The sequence below is a fragment of the Manacus candei genome, unplaced genomic scaffold, assembly GCF_025592945.1.
Source record: "Manacus candei isolate 608988 ecotype Guabito, Panama unplaced genomic scaffold, ASM2559294v1 h1tg000061l, whole genome shotgun sequence".
NCBI lineage: Eukaryota > Metazoa > Chordata > Aves > Passeriformes > Pipridae > Manacus > Manacus candei.
In genome coordinates, this window is record NW_026138109.1 from 8,813,006 (window position 1) to 8,829,205 (window position 16,200).

At 42.3% G+C, this 16,200-nt stretch overlaps 1 protein-coding gene across 16 annotated transcripts in view; it reads right to left on the bottom strand.

The window, feature by feature from the left end:
* The window catches only part of CELF4 (CUGBP Elav-like family member 4), a 700,852-nt gene that overhangs the window by 318,910 nt on the left and 365,742 nt on the right, over positions 1 to 16,200 (bottom strand). Inside the window, exon 1 of one of the 16 annotated variants that reach the window (XM_051804514.1) lies at positions 16,089 to 16,175. The exons of 14 other annotated variants lie outside the window; for them this stretch is intronic. The gene's annotated coding sequence lies outside the window, so the exon portion shown is untranslated. Of the gene's footprint in view, positions 1 to 16,054; positions 16,176 to 16,200 lie in introns of those variants that run through there. One more of the 16 variants, XM_051804515.1, reaches the window with a different exon arrangement.

The window sequence follows — 16,200 nt, forward strand, 5'->3', positions numbered from 1 at the left end:
GTAATTTAATAAAACAGACTGCTTAAACCAGCAAGGTTTTGATTAAATGGGGTGTGTGCAAAGGGGAATTTATATTTGTTAGAAGCTGCATAAATCCAAGGCATCAAGGCACAGATAATGCCTGTATAATAGTCAGTTATACAGAAAGGAAGGAAGGACAGAGCTGAAAGCCATGGCATCACAGAAAATCTTAAACTGGAAGAGACTCTTAAGAATTATTATGTCCAAATCCCTGCTCCTTGCCGGGCTACCTAACACTGGTCCGTTTGACTAGGAGCATTGTTTAGATGCTCCCTGAACTTGGATGCTCGGGTGAGCCTGTTCCAGTGATCCACTCAGACAAGAACCTTTTCCTAATGTCCAGGCTGAACCTTCCCTGATGCAGATTTATTGAATTTCCATGTCCCTGTCTCTGGTGACCAGAGAGAGGAGATCAGCACTCCCATCCTCTGCCCCTCCACGACAAAGTTATGGTCTGGTGTCATGTACAGCTGTAGTCAGATATTTTGGGCTGGTCTCAGGGGTATGCACAAATAAGCAATGGTGTGCACATACAGATAAGACTCTGGGCTTCTGCCACTGCTCACAGAGGCAAGGAGGCTCTACCCTAGGATATCATGCACCTTGCCTGATTTTAGAGAGAAATTCTATTGTTTCTTTCCAGATGTCTCTGCCCTCTAGTTTAGCTCTAACAGCGGAAGAAAAATTGGAAAACTTTGGAGGCTGGGGGGAATGATCCTATTTGCTAAATGGAAAGTCTTAACTTGTACGGAAATCACAGGTATTTTGTGAAATTGCCATTCTGAAGCAAGTGCCTGGCCGTGCCCACGCAGAGGAACGGGCTGCTTGGAGACCTCCAGAGGGAGCTCTTGGCTGCCTAAATTTAAACAACTAAATTATGCAAACCCAATTTCCTAGATAGAGAAATTAAGGATTTACTCCGGGAAGCCTGCTTCATTAGGTACTTAAAATGTACTCAAAAGTTAGTTACTTCAGTACACAGACTGGATCGCACCTTTGACTCCAGTGATTGCCTGTCTGCAGTGATTTTGGACTGCGGGAGCAGCTCCAGGTGCTTCCACTGACTGCTGGAGTCAGTAGGAAAAAATTGCCCTGAAAAGAAAGGGAAAGAATCCCACCCTCTTGATACTCTTCTGTGCTGTAAATACCAGGTCCTAGCTGCTTCTGTACCATGGGTCAGTGCCACTGAGAGTTAAAATTTTGTTTTTGCATCATCTCTCAAGAGTTCCAAGTCAGGAAAATCTGAAACCAAAGCAATCCTTTCTTTCATCCATCTGACCCTGAGAAAACAAAGAAGGCCAGGCACAGCTAGCCTGGCTATTTTGTACATAAAGAACACTACCCACAAAGCTAATGAGAAGCTTTTATGGCTGTTGGTAGAGCACTGACAGATAATAAGGAACAGGTCCAAGCTGCAAAGTTTCGTCTATAAGAGGCTGGGTAGAAACTTTCCATAATAAGGGCCAGTCATAAAATTCAGATGCTGACGCAAACACAGGCAGCTTAGGAGGGCATATGGCAATTGTGCTAGTGGTTGGGCTTATACCTTGTTGAGAAATCTGGCTCAACTAAGCAGTTACTGACTCACATCTTTATCTGACCCAGCCAAGCTCACCAGGTCAGATGTGTGCACTTCCACAGGCCTCCATTCAGGGAAGGTGTCGGGGCTTCATCAGAGATGGGACCTGGGGGGGGTGCCTGATGGGGGAGATCCAACCACATGACAGGAACCATGAGCCCTGAGAATGTTTTCCAGCAGGGGGACCGACACTTTGTGGCTCCAAAGGAGCTGATGTCAGCACTTCAGAGGGGAAGAGCTGGTTCAGCAGAAACAAAAAATAATAGGAGAGTGGGAAGTCTAACATCAAAAGTGGATGTTTTTCTTTCTCCCTATATGTTGTGCTGTGGTTGGGTGGCAGGTTATTGGTCCTGGTAGTTGTTAGACTCTAGACTGCCCTATGGCAGGGGTCAGGCTGCTTGATGAAAATTGTCCTCCTCAGCCTTAAAATCTGTGAACTTTGCTGGAGTTCAGGAAAGGTTTGTGCTCTCAGGGACTCTCAAGTAAAGACTCAGGACAACCTGCTTGTGGCTCCAGGTATTGTGCTTGTTCCCAACAAGAATCTTATTTAGAGGAACATCAGAGATATTTCGAGAAACATTAATTTCATGCCAGGCCAAAATGCCCCTGCAGTAAGCTCTGTTGAGCCAGTGCTGAACAAAGGGAATTCAAAATTCAGCTCCTTCACGTGAGGTGGTGTGCCTGTGCCTGCGTGTGTGTGTGTGTGTGTGTGTGTGTGTGTGCTTTAACTAAATCATTTATGGTCAATAATGCCAGGTTATTATAGGTCAATAACTTTCCATTATTCACTAGCCTTGCTGTGCTCCCACTGTCAGGCAGCACACCGGCATGTTGGCTCTCGCAAAGTAAAAAGCTCCTGATGGGAGCTTTGGAAAAGCAAGCACGAACACAGCTTGAGCAGAGAAAAAGAAAACAGGGGAGGGAGGGAGCGTGAAAAGTTCTAGTTGCACTCAAGAGTGTCTTGGGGAACGCATGTGTGACATACTCTCTCTCTCTCTCTCTCATACATGCATGCGCATTCAGCCCCAAAATTCATTATTCTTGTGCTCCCAGCTGGTCAGATGTGAGGCAGTCCAGATCCCAGGGCTGCGTGACCACAGAGCCGTCCTGAGCAAACATTATCTCTCATTAAGGTCTACAAGCTCGGGCTTAATGCCACAGTAGCCTGCGGGTTGTCTAAGCTCTGTGTGTGGAGAGTTAATGCTCACAGCTGCCTGCTCTGTACTGAGTACCCAGGAGAGGAAGAGTACTAGGTTTTTTACAAGTCAGGGTGCAAATATCAACAAAGAAACAGAAATGAAGAAATCAAAAATTGCAGGACCACATGAAAATTATATTTGCCCCTGTCACTACTGCACTGGTACTAATGGTCTGCCCCGTGTCTCATGAGAAGAGTGGTCAGGAGCCTGGAACTGCAGGTATATGTAAATAATAGTCTGTCTCTGTGGAAACTGCAGGAGGCAAAAGCTAGCCCTGTGGTTTGGCAGAGACTCTTTGGTGCTTCTGCAGAGGGTCTGAGCACGCTGCTCCCAAACAAACATTTTGAGATGACAAGCCAGGACACAGGAGCTGTGGGATGGATCCATCTCTTGTGAAAAGGCAACGAGTGCAAAATGAGTGTCTGTGTGGAAAGTGGAAGCAGACAGGAATTCAAAGCCTGGGAAAGGAGACAAGGAAGAATAATGCTGCTGTTTCATTGAAAACAAGTTATCTAAGATTTCTGCCTAGGTGCCTTTTTGGCCCTTTGCTGAGCAGTGCATTGACCCTACTTCCCTCTAGCACTAAGACAGTGCCTTCCTCATGAAACATCTCGGCGCTGATCACACTGTGCATGGAGAAGGACTCAGCTTGGGGGCAGAGTGCTGGCTTTTCCTGATGTTTCAGGTAGTGGACAGTGACGGAGATAACATCTCTGCAGCCTCGCCTTTGTTAACTCCCACGTCAGCACAGCTGCCATGGGCAAGGAAGAGTTAACGGGAGCTCTGAAGAGCTGGTCCGTTTTGAATGTGAATAATGGGAATACTCTCCTTCAATCGGTATTCAGCACAGGGATGTACAGAGGTATAAAGTTAATCACTAGCTGGGCCACCCCTATTTCCAGAAAAAGAACTTTAATACCTTCTTTATCCAATGAAGTACCATTGTTATACCTGCATATTATGAAGGGTTTATTAAACCGGTGATAATCTATTCAAGATAAAGTGATCTGTATGGCCAACTGAGCACAGATCAGACAGAATGATGGGAGGTTATTGTTAAAATATGCAAATTCACATCCTATTGAAATGCAAACCCTCCAGATAAGATTTTTTAATAAATCTGGTCTTTTTTCACTGCATGAAGGTAACCTAATGTTTATTGACTTCAAGACCATATAATGGAACGTAATATCTATTAGTCAGATCCTTGCCTCTCTTTCGATTACTGGAGGTACATGTTCTGGCTCCTGAAGAATTTTTGTTTTATGGTTTGGTACAAAAGAAAAGAGATTAAAACCCCTGAAATTAATTAACTTCTTTCTACACAAAGCCCCCCTTCCTCTTCAACTGCTGTCATTAGTTACTCAAGTAAAAGGAAGCAGTACCCATCAGCTGAGAAACTGTCCACTATTTTCAGTGTTAGGAAAAACAACCAAAAGTACAAATGCTAATTTGGAACACTTTTTTTCAGTTTAAAAGATAAATTAAGACTTTTGAATGCCTTCTTTACGCTTACTATTACCACAGCAGAGAAAGTTGAATAAAGTTTCATTTTACTCTCCTGTAAAAAAGGCCTATGAAACAGCTTCACCTGACTTCTCTATGTGTGTTTCTGTGTGTAAGAATTGTTTAAAGCACACATTCAGCGTGCTTTTATGAACTGGGGGGGGACAGGTGATTTCTGAACCAGACACAGTTTCAGATACCAAAGTGCCAGATGAAATAAAGGCTTTTATTTTAGTGAAATGCCAGTGCTGTGATAGCAAGAGTTGAGAACTCATTTCTGCTTAAAGGTCACTTCTCCTCAAACCCTGTAAAATCTACATGCTGATGTAGATTGATCTGAGATTTGGTGTGTCTAGTGAAGGTGGAAGGTTTGTTTCTGACTCCAAAGTGAAGGTCAGTAGAGAAAAAGTATCCTGAAATAGAGCTCCTTGGAAAAGCCCTGCCCAATTTAAAAAGACTTTTTCATGTTGCTGATAGGCTCTGCCAGCTGTTTTGTGGTCAAATCAGGATTATGATTATCATGCTTAAAATGCTCTCATTTTACCAGCAGGTTCTTGGTGGTCACAGAGCAGAAGCAGTGAGATAGAGGGCTGGGCAGGGGCTGCAGGGGATGGGACAGGCAGCTCAGCTCTGGGCATGGATAGCAGGGATTCAATAGGCAACCAAAGATGTCCAGGCTGGGGCATGTAAACAGCTGCCCATGCTTGGTTATCTGAAGCATCTACACCTGTTCTGACCCGTACTGTTCTGCCCAGACAGGGCTGTTCAACAGCACAGGGGTAGACTTTTTAAGTACAGCCAGAAGCCTTTATAGGACTGGTCACCTCTCTCTTAGGTCAGACCTCTGGCTTCCATCACAGCTGAAGAATAACCCAAGTTAAACCTTTCTGGACAGTTAGGCTGATGGGGATGTGCATAAAACATGCTGCCTGCCTCTGTGTCTGCAGTGGGAACAGCACTTTCCATCCCCAGTCTGCACCACTGCCAAAACACAGACTCTCTACCCAGGCACCCTTCTCATCACTCACTTCACTGGGTATACCACCAGTTACAAATTAGCACTTAATCAAGATAAATCCCATAGGAAGGATATGGGTAATATGCAATGCATTAAGCCTGCAAATTAAGATGGTCTGATTTAGCCCAGGCTTTAAAACTCCCAAGCTTGCATTAGGACTAATGATGAATGGATGTACGTCCCTGGTTGGACAGGAGCTCTGTCAGGACAAGGCTGCCCAGCAGTGACAAAGCCAGAGTGAAACAAGTGCTCTGCTTAGTGTTCATTAGGCCTTCCACACTGCCCCTGCTTGGGAATGTGCTTTCCCTTGCCTTAGATGGTTGTAATAGTGCCACTTCTCCAGGATCTATTGACTTATTGGTCCCAGAGTTCATTTACAAAACCCAACTGAGGGCAGTGGATACTGGTATAATTCCCCTCACTGATCAGTGAGGGGAAACTGAGGCACACAGCATCATATTTAGAAAGGCTGACCTGCACTGTGCCCAGGGCTGGGCTGTGCCCATTTGCTGGCTCTAAACGGGACCCTGCACATCACCCTGCTTAGGCACTCTCAATCACACTTGGGAGTCTCTTGTTCTTTCACTAACTAGCTGCAGGGATATAGGTGACATTTCAGCTCTCTAAGTGCGGCCCAAGGTACAAGTTAAAGCTCAGTGGCCTGAATTCTCCTAACAGATTAGTGGAGTAGCACAGAAAGAAAACTCTTTCCCACTCCATCTCCTGGGCTGCAGCATAGGTGATGCAGCAGGATTATACCTCCAGGTACAAGTGCAGCAATACCTAACAAGTACCCTGCTGTGGGATGCAGCACACTTTGCAAATGTAAAGTTAAAGACTGTTTCTGTCCCTCAGTGAATGAGCAGTCACAGAACTCTGGTTAGCCTCTCTTCAATTCCTGCAAGGCCTGAAAGAAGCCTGCTATCAGGCCTCACATCTACTATATATACTCCAGAAATTAATCTCTGTGTGAGATCAGGGAAGAAGAAGACCCTTTATTAGCTTGTTCACCCATCAAGGTCAGGGTCCACATAGGCTGGAGTACACCAATGTACTAGTCCTGCAAAATGCAGGGCAGCTGCTATTTCAAGGGAGGATGTGATGCAGGCTTCAAGAGGAATCAGTTTAAGATTCACAGCTGAGGAGCATCAGTAAATGGCTGTGGTCTGCAAGGGGTTAAACGGCTTTGTTCTGGCTGCAGGAGTAATTTAGGGAAAGAAAATCCTTTAAAATAACAAGCTTGGCAATATCTGTGGTTTTAAATGTACTTTTCTTCAGATTTGCACTAGTGTTCAAACTTGTCACAATAGGGTATCTTTCCTGGATGTCATACTTCACTTATTACTGGGAATGACTACTTCCTACAGTGCGCCTCTACTTTATGGCTTTTTAAGATATGGATGCTGTCATCATGTTCCCCAGAGATGTGTTCTGGTTCATGGAGAGGCTGTTTTATATAATCTTCCGTGAAAGATTAAAACAACAGAACAGGAACAACATAATGCAACACACTACCTCCTGACACAAACAACGATGTGGTGGCACAGGCAACAAAATCTCCTCACCCACTGCAAAGTAGCAGACTTCATTCATGTGGTCGAACATCACTTTCCACAGGAAGATCGGATCACGTTCATTCCCAAGAAGACCATGCTGACACCCTATCCTGGGAACAGCCTTCACCATAGCATGTTATCTCTCCACTGCCCTCATCTCCTCCAGCATCACCTGTCTGTTTCGTACTGATATTCTCCCTGGTGTGTCTCCATCCAACAGCTCAGACGAGGTACCAGCAAGTGGAGCTCTGCCAGCCGGTGCAATTCCTGAGATATCCTTTCTTTCCTGGCTAGAAAATGTCAAATCTCACATTTTATGCCTCCCTTTGCTCCTTGCAGAGCAAACCCCAGCCAAAGTAGAGGTGATGGCAAGAGAGAAACTTGGGGAGAAGGCCCTGTATCAGTTAACAAAACACTATTAGTGAACGTAAGGGATTACCCTGGGATACTTCACCCTTTGATCCAAGGTATCAGCATGCCCCATTCTAAGAAGAAAGTGAGAGAAACTGTGTCTAATCAGAGATGCACAATAATTTGCCAGGAATTGCCAAGGCCAGAGATCATCTTATTGTCACTGTGACTTTTTCATTGCCAAACAGCACCTTAAATCACATAACAATAACAAGGAGGTTAGTGTGAAGCTTATGCAAGAGTAGAAATGTGTCTTTTTGGGTTTTTTTCCTTTGTCTTTCTTTTATTTACTTCACCTCCAAGATAAGAGGCCAGTAGCTGCAGATCTGCAGGAACAAGAGGGCTTTGTGATGAGCGAGCAGGATTAAGGGGGCTGCTTCAAAATTTTGATAGTGTTGAAGATAGAGCTGAAGAACCAGGACATGTCTGTGCCCTGAGTGTGTGTGTATTTGTGTTTGTGTGCCTTTCTCCAGCTCCCTGGCTGGAGAAAAAGATGCCAAGCAGGAGAGATCTGTGTGTGCTTGCTTCTGGCTTTACCTCAAATCCAGATTAACGCTATGGATTTGAAAGTTTGACCACTAACATGTGAATTAAATCCTGAAGGAAAACTCTTCAAGGCTTACAAGAATATTGAAATACAAAACTGCTGATGAAGAATGAGGGAAATTATGTAAAATAAAAAGTAAGAACCAAAGACTTGCAGTATAAAGGAGCTGAAAGAGAGAGGTTGAAAAAGTCTCATAAAAAAAGAAGTATAACAAGTGCTGTCATGGACGATTATAAGGGTTTGAACCTGTCACCCACAGCAACAAGAGCACTGGCCTTTCTCACTTGACCTGAGGAGATAATGCTGTTAGCTGAGGTTAGAGAGGGCAGGTGATGTGTTGCTGTTCAAATACAAAGCAAAGATGTCCTTTCACTCCAGATAATTAAACTAAAAACATAAGCAAACAAGGCCTGAAGTTCTGGAATTGCCTGGCAAAGACACTGAAATCCCTTAGGAAATGCTGCTAGTCCTTCTTATCTCGACAGCATCCACCCATCCTTATGAAATGTTATTATCTTGAGGATATTCCATTCCCTGATGTTTGTTTAAAAAATACCAGTCTAGACAAAACCAAACTACACCCACAACCACATCCCAAAATGTCCTGTGGTACTTTACAGGATGTTGAATTCATAAGAAATTCCTGTATGGCATTGCTGAATGCAGCCATTTTGGAAGGTAACATGGTAAGAGCCATGGTAGAAGGTAAATTCTGTATTCAAACGACAGGACTGAATTGCTTACAATTTTTTCTTTACCTATTTTGTGCACTTTCTAAGAACATTTAAACAGTTGTGCTCTATAGCAATGAATATTCAAAAAAAGCCCCAGATTTCCAAGATATATACAAATATTAAAGGAAGCTGAGTGTTCCACTTTCACACAGATATGTGTCTGCTTATTGAATCGGAAGAATGAAACACATTCACCATATGATTTTGCTGATCAATCATAACTCACCAAAACAGCCTGGAGAGTGAATATGCATAGATAACAATTCAAATATGCAAAAAGGGAGAGAAAATGCAACTTATAGTTAAGAATAATTACAAAGGGTGAATTAACAATTAGGCAATCATTAATATAAATTCTTTGGGATGAGGAAATAAACCGACCAGCTATGAATATATTTAGCCTAGAAATTAGGAGAAGGATTATCTCTCATCAACAGTATGCAGTCCTAACCCAGCAGAAAAACTGAGGAGCAAGATACAGGAACATGTTCAGATGGACCTTGACAAGTTCATGCACTGGCAAGGGATCAAACTTGCTGATCCAGGAATGTCTTTCACTATCGTGTGTTTCCCCCTTTTTTATTTTACTTTTGATTTTATGCCAATGCTATCAAAGCAAGGGTGCCTCCTGCAATTCTGTTGTCAGCTCTGAGGCTTGGCTTAGAAATAGCTTAGATTTTGAATTCTTCTTCATTTGAAAGTAAATGTTGTTCAAGCTTTTCTACAAATATGGGTTGATAGAAACATAAGTTACATTTAATTATTATTAAGGTGAATCAGCACCAATTCACATGCCTCCAAAGGCAGGAGATTTAGGAAACTGATTAGCAAATATTATTGTTGTTGTTTGTTAATGATAGAAATATTGTGAGAACTGGCAGAGCGGCTCAGGAGTTTCAGTTTTCAAAACCAGTTTCCAAAAACCTGAACAAAGATGTTTTGATTATCTCTTCATCTGTTCACGATACTTAGTTTTCTCATTTGAAAGTCAAATAAGCCGATGTCATTTGAAATGAGAGACAGTGCCTGACGCATATGAATGGGAGTCAAGGATTTCTGTGCACAGTGGTTCAGAAAACTGCCAATTTGTGTGCGTGCAAAAGTAGTCACCACCCTCTTGACAAAGCCACTGAGTTTGAATCAGAGACCTCTGGAGCGGTGGGCTCCAGATCCACAGCTTGTCTTGAAAGGCTGGCAGATGCCAGCTGGAGGATTTAAAAACTCACACTCAGAACTGGAAAGGACAGGGCTCCAAACACACCAGTTTCTGATGCTTTTAGTTTCCCACACATATTTTGGGAAGGGATAGGGAAGAGGCTGAGGAGGAGAAATATTCAACGTAAGACTTAAACCTGCAAATTATTTTTTCCACTTCCTGGCAAGCATTTAGCTATTATTATTATTGTCATCCATACAGAATGTTAACATTTGAAAATGCAAAGCCATTATTCCTTTAGTTAAAAGCTGATTTTCTTTCCTGAACTCACCTCCCCTCAAGACCCAAACAACATCAGCTTAAATAAAACAGCAACAATGAAGGCATGCATTTCATAGTGCCTGTTGTGGTTGAAAAGCCAAGTTTCATATTCATACATGTCCAATTTCAATCAACATTTTTTCCAGTGTGGATGCTGTTTACATCTCAACCCCAGTATGGTCGTTTCTACCTCATTTTCCCTACAATGAACACCTTAATCACCTTTCCCCTTCACAGATACTCAATTAATCATTTTAAACTGTTTTAAAGATGAAGAACAGAGAGGCAACCTTGAACCCTAAACATTTACTTTGATGTCCGGATATCAATTTTGAAGTGTGGAGATTACATCAAAAGTTGCAACATTTAAAATCCAGGGATAGGGATTTGTGATGGAGAAATAACCTAATGATCAATACAGTACAAAAAATATAGATGGACTGAGAGATAATTCCTAGACTAAGGATTCATAACACCTTAAAAAATAGGGAAAAAAAAGGGAGAGGTTAAAAAGAAAAAAAAAATACCACTGAGATGTGCAACAGAACTGCCTCCAAGCAGAAGGCTGCTCTAAGACTTCTCTGTAGGCATGATTATTCCTGGCTGGGAGAAAAGCCCATTAAAAAGCTTTTCTGCACCCTCCCCTGGTTATGGGATACAATCCTGAAGAGAAATCATTGACATGCCTGTCTTTTTCTGAAAGGGTTAGTCAAACAAATTGTCTTTCTCTCCAGAGCTCCTCTCCCTGCTTCTGCCCTTTTGTCTTTCTCTTTTCTTGTTATAGTTAGAAGTGAACATTTTGGCACGTTAATTAAAAATAGTAATAGTTGCAACAGAGGAAAGAAAAGGAGGGGTAAGGTGGGGGAAGCAGAAGGGGGATGGTGACTGCAGCCCTAATTAATAGAATTACTCTCAGTTGAAAGTCAGCCTGATGAGGACTCTTGTCCTTGAGTAAACAACTCCCTGTGTCTGCCTGTATGTGCATATATATAGATAAATGTACATGTAAACACAACTATTCTGTTGCTTAGCAGCCAGTAGTGTCCTTTCATGAGAAAACAAAATATATGTGACAAACAGTCTCAAAAACACAAAGTTCCATAAGCATATTTCTTTTCTCGAAGCTATTCAGACAAGGTGGAGAGTGGCCCTGAAATTAATGTCTTATCCAACGGACAAAGGCAGAACTAAGCTAATTGGATTCCCATCTGTTCCAAACATAGTCTCAACATCACACAATAATAAATAATATGGTAATCATGGCTAACAATTAATCTTTTAGTTCAGATTTTTTACAGGGTGCTGAACGGACCCTAATTTCACACAAATATAGATTGCTGTCTGAACATATCCTCTGGACTAAAAAGAAAAAAAAAAAAAAATCATAGTCTGCCCAGGCACGATCATGTCAGTTCTTTGGGTATATTTCAGGAGAGCAGAGGCTGCCTAATCTAAATGCCTCCTACAGCCACATGCAAACTGGAATTTAACAGAATCTAATTTTGATCTAAACCCAAACCAAATGTGAACTGAACTGTCAAAGGGCTGTTTGAAGTGACACATGTGCTCCTTGTTTAAAAATTTCTGGGATGAGGAAGCACTGGGTAAACCTTTTCCATCTCACCTGGGGAGAGTAGCAATACACCCTCACTGCCTCCTTCTCCCTTCACTGTGTCTTTTCCTTCATTAGTCCCTGACTAGGTATTTTAACTGCAAACTGATTGCCCCAACTACTGTCTCCCTGTTCTGTACTGGTGCAATCGCAGCTTCAACTCAGGACTTTACAGCAGTACCAGGAGGTAAAGAGGGATTAAAATCTAGGCAAATTCCTTTCAATAAGCCCGTGAGAGATCACAGAGCCAACACCCCCCTGATGATGTCCAGTTGGGCAAGTCACCACCTAAACGAGGAGCCCTGCTGCTGGGTCCTCTGCATGGACATTGTTACAGGAAAACTTACACAGACACACAAAATCCAGCTCTGACATAAAGAGGTCTAGGGCTGCTGACAGCAATGTGTCCAGACCCATTGCACATCTCTGTGGCAGAGGTGGGTGTGGGATCAACATTTTCCATGAACTTGTGAACTTCCCCACAATCTATGTAAACTTTTACATCTAAGCAGCTGGTGGCAGTGAGATGCCTTACTCTGCTCTACTGCACAAAAATCACCTCCTTGTCTTTCTTTTGACCTGATTCCTCAGCAGCTTCATTTCATGCTCCCTAGTTTTAATTCATGCTGAAGTCAACAGAGGTATGGAAGAGAAGCAAGGGCTAAGCCATGGAGTTGTTACTCCACATTGATGTGAGCTCTTAAACATCAGTTATATCCCAAACCCGGAATAGCCACCCTTTTGTGGTAAGAGAAATACTCTGTATAGGGCTATAGCTGTGAACAGATGGGTAGAAATAAGGTGACGTGTGGAGCTGGAACGACCAGTTAATAAAGTTTATAAAATACTTTGGGAGTCCATCTGGATGGTTGATACTTTATAAATGTAAGGCCATTATCAGTGCCTCCTAACAGCACCCGACCATCACTCAGCACTTTTGGACGGACAGTTAAAGAAAACACATAAAATATATTCTTCAGCAGATATTTCACCCAGACTCTTTTACTTGTAATAGCAGAGAGATCTGGGCTTTCATTTGTACAGACCATTCCCATTTGCAGTCACAGGGAAAAATCCACAATAGCTCAACTCATGAAGCTGTTGGATTTGTTATGTTTGAAGAATGAGGCTTCAGAGCACAACCCTGGAAATAAATGAATGGTTTAGGAATTTGCTAGTGGCAGGTCTCTTGCAGCAGTAGAGGATAGGATAACCAAAGGGACAGTAATGGGAGAGACAGAGGTTTTTTTGGTGGTGGGTTTTGTGTTTTTTCCTCTCCTCAGGGGCACTTCACAGAATTAAATTCAAGTCAGTAACAAATGAAAAACTAGATCGCCTTTCTGGTGACAGGGAGGTGCCACATGTGAATATTGGACATCAGCAGCAGTTGTGCAAAATGCTCATTTTCCTTGTGGTCTCCCTGACTGCCCTTGGGAATATGGCTGGGGAGGAAACAGGAAGACATTGCTACTGCATATATATGACTTGGAGCCAAACAGAATGATCACAAGGATCTCATTGAGACTCCTCCACAAGGTCGTGACGATCTTATTCCTCATAGCACTTCTTTGGCTAAAGAAATCTGGGGGACGGGTGGGTGGCTGCATTCTGGAGAAAGCCTCTCCTCTTGGGTCTTAATCACCATTTAGTGTGAAATCAGGCTGTTTCTTCGGAGAAATTTAGTGTTTGAGCTCTATGTTTTTTTCATGAAACAAATGTGGTGTCTATGGAGAATCTTTTTTTTTTTTTTTCCTTTCAAATCCTGAACACCCCAAAGATTTCAGGCTGAAGATGCTGCCAGAGGGAGTGTGTTTTCATTTCCCTGCCATCGTTCTCTGCTGCAAGATGGCTTCCCCAGACATACCAAGCCTCTCAGGATACTCTGTAGGCAAAAGTTCCCATGATGAACTCCTTTTTTCCACTAAGACTGGAGACTATTATACGTACCATATCCATGGAGTCTAATTTAAGATTATGGTGTATGGAAGAAGATATAAGCATCAGTTACCCAAATTGCTATTCACAGCATGGTGGCCTTTTAAAATATAAATATTTATATATGCATTCACTTACTATTTGTCCATGGAATCAAAATATTCGATGGAAAAATTTTAAGGACCTTATACAATTGTTTTTGTCAACTTTTTTTTTTTTTTATGAGGAAAGGTAGCATAAATGAAATTGTTTACATTTTTACTACAGACCTAATTTCTCTCTATTTGTGTTGCTACTGATGTGGTATTTAAACCCTTGTTAAGAGATAATGTTGCAGTAAGCTGTTTCTATGCTTGAATTCAATTTCCTGCTGCAATATCTTGGAAGACTGGTAACAGAATTGGCCACTACTTATAAAACCATCTTTTGGGGCTTGGGGATCAGTCCACTCAAATCTTCATTTCATTGTAAAAACCTGGACACTATCATTAACTGACAAGATGATGTCAGATGAGATGAAGATAGTAACTTCTCAGGGAGGTTTGCCATGAGAGACCAGAATGAACTTGTCTTTTGACTTCTACAGACTTGTCCATCTGCCTTTCATTAGCCCTGGCTTAGTGATGTAAAGTGGAAAAGCATAATAAGGGAACTACACAGTCCTGATGGTCTAATCTCGACATTTTGGAAGGTTTTTGCATGTGACAACTAGGAGACTCTATTGCATTCAAGTAGATGGGTGAGCAGACAGAATTTAAGTACTATTAGTCACATGTTAATAAAGACATACACAGTCAAAGTAGTAAAGCATGAAGGAGGTAACACATGAGAGCCCAGTTCTCACAGGTGTAGAGCCATAGTAGGAAACACTGGCACATAGGCATTTACAAAGCATGCATGGAAACAGAAGTATTTAGGTGCTGAGTAAAGTTAGTGCAACATAAAGGAGCTTGCACATTTATCCCACCAGGACTGCAGGAGGAAGAGTGACAGATTATATACAAGATATATACTACATGAATGATTGCCCCCAAAGAGTACTAGGATGATGAGATGGAAGAGGATGTCAAGGTCAAATTATTATTATTTTTTTTACTACAGCAGCCAGACAGCTCTCAAATGGTTGCTTTGAACAGCTCTAATAGAACAATGTCATTAAAACCCAACAGTCGGTGCTCAGGGAACAACATTGCTGAGTTGCTACCAATGTCTTGGCAGGTGAATATGAAGGTTCACACTGTTAATGAATAGCATTTGTAATGACTGCTTTGTTTCATTTCAGCAAATGCTCCATTTCCAAAGGAACTTCAGGACAGGGATGTGGAATTGAATCAACATGCATTTTGGGCTCACACAAGCCTTTAGCCTGGTCACAGGAAGATCAGAGACCTCTTTCTACACTGACACCAGACAGCTCTTGACATTGCTGTTTCAAAGACTCTTACACCTGTGTCTATTAGTCTTATAAATACTCAGCATTTGCATTGGGAAGTGGATTCTGGTCCCCACTTGTAAAGGGGGAATTGTCTGTACACCATCAATGTCACAACCTAGGTCCCACATTCAGCAGAGGGCTCCAGCATGTGCCTAATTTCAAACACGGGCATACAACCCATTCAACTCACAGAGTGAGAATGTGTGTCCAACGTGCAGCATGTGGCAAGGAGGCAGCATGTGGCACAGCAGGAGCTGACACAGCATTGTTTGCTACGTGTTTTTTGGGTTATTTTTACCTGTAGGAATGAGTGGGGAGGAAAAGAAGGAGAAAGGAAGCAAGCATAGACATGGCAGGAGAAGGAAAGAAATGAAATCAATATGTTATATGTCAAGGCAGAAGGACAGAGAAAAGTTCCCTAAAGATTCCCCAGTCAGGTTTGGATATTTTTTAATTCTTTTTTTAATTATTATTTTATTGTATTGCCATTCAAATAACACTATGGGATGTTGAGGCTGTTTGCTAATAGGTATGCAGAAGTTTGATCACTGGAAGAAGACACCAAGAAATAGGAAGGATGGAGTGAATGTCTTATGTGCACGATAGTGTTGTAGAAAGGCTAACTACAGTGCGTGGAATGAGCCCTGTTTCATAACAAGCACCTGCTAGTGACAGGTGAGATACTCAAACTAGTATGTGAATGTCTCCCAGAGAGCTGAGTGGGTCCTACTGTGCACCAAACAGGTAGTGCCACATTCACCACCATCAGAGTTATCTGATTAAAACATATTTGTCAACAAAACAAAACAGGAGCTTCAATCATCTGCTTCATGACTCCACTCTGATCGCCCCTGTGCACATCTTTTCTAGGTCTAGGAGACAAAGCCTTTCTTTCCAAGTTCTGTCTTTCCAAGGCTAAGTGCTTACTAAAAGTTATTTGAGAAAGGATTCTGACCTTTTTTTGTGTAAAGACATGGTCCCTAGTCAAACCAGTGAAAGCTGAATGTTGTCATTGGTAGTTCACCTGGTTGCAGAATCAAAAGTCTCTTCTCACTCACCCACAGTGGAAAGCAAAGATCACTAGTGCAGGAGTTAACTGGAACAGATAGGGAGGACTTCTCTCTCAGGGTTAAGAAGGCAGTGAATATCCCACTATGTAGTCACAGAATC